Raw genomic sequence first — 1271 nt, 5'->3', positions numbered from 1 at the left:
ATGCGAATAATAACAATAAGGGGGAACATAGAAGTTATAGGAAACTATCAGCATACAGCAGAGGGCCCCGATTGGATCTAAAGCAGTGGTTCTCTACCTTCTGAATGCCGCAACCCTTTAATACAGTTCCTCATGTTGTGGTGACCGCCAAACCATAAAATCATTTTAATTGCTACATCATCACTGTAATTTTGTTATTGTTATGTGTCAGGTGGTCCCTGTAAAGGGTTGTTCGACTCCCAAAGGGATCGCGACCCACAGGTTGAGAACCACTGGACTAAAGAGTAAGTGAAAGTCTTATGGAGAAGGTGAAGGTTAGTTGAGACATTAGACATAGTAAGGGTCAGTAGAAGAAAGTTATGAGTAGTATAGATATAGGATATTATTTATTTGAAAATGTAGAAGGGAAAGAAACTGTACCATTTTGGGGCCAGTGTAAACACTTTGACTATAACTGGATGTAGGATGGACTGGACAATACTAAAATCTGGAGCCACGAAACTAGGCACACATAGGCATGATTTCAGGGATTCCCTAGCGTTATCGCTGTGTTACAATGTTTGGTGACTTGGAGATTATGTGCATCTGTTGGAAGCATTTATACCAGGACTTGATGAAAGTAAATCATCATTAAGAAGGTAAACTAGGAACGAAAGGGCTAGGAAGTGAGAAGGAGGGGCAGTACCACTAGAAGACTTCAAAAAGTCCATGAAAAAAGTCCACATTCTTGTAATTCCATTTTCCAGGAACTTTTTGAAGCCCCTTGTATATGGAAGACATAGAGACCAGTTGGAAGGCAGGTACACTCATTCTGTTTAGCAAAAGTTGATCTGAACGAAGTATGATGGTAGAAAAGAAGAGGCGGAGACTGAAAGATAAACGAGGAGGTTTGACTTGATAGTGTTGGGTGAAGAGCTGGATGTAGTCGTGAGAAAGGGGAAAAAGAAAGATTGCTCTAGGTTTGTGACTGGGGTAACCTTGTGGATGGCAGCAAGACACTGGAGCAGATTGGAAGGGCAGAGAGTAGCTGAAGGTAACAATACTAATAACAACCAGATTTGTTGAAGGCTTAGTGTGTTTCAGGTATTCCTTGGGTACATAATATGTATGAACCCTACGAAGGAGCAATCTTTATTAGTCAGATTTTATTGTCGAGGAAATTGAGCTATGAAGAGACTAAATAATATATTTAGGTTACACAGAGGAGGTGGAAGAACTAGAATTCAGACCATGAAGTTGGTCTGTGCACTATATCCTCAATCTTAACTCCA

Source organism: Echinops telfairi, unplaced genomic scaffold (assembly GCF_000313985.2).
Source record: "Echinops telfairi isolate 266 unplaced genomic scaffold, ASM31398v2 ScPeMD7_7467;HRSCAF=8505_0, whole genome shotgun sequence".
Lineage (NCBI taxonomy): Eukaryota > Metazoa > Chordata > Mammalia > Afrosoricida > Tenrecidae > Echinops > Echinops telfairi.
This window is presented reverse-complemented; position numbering follows the sequence as displayed.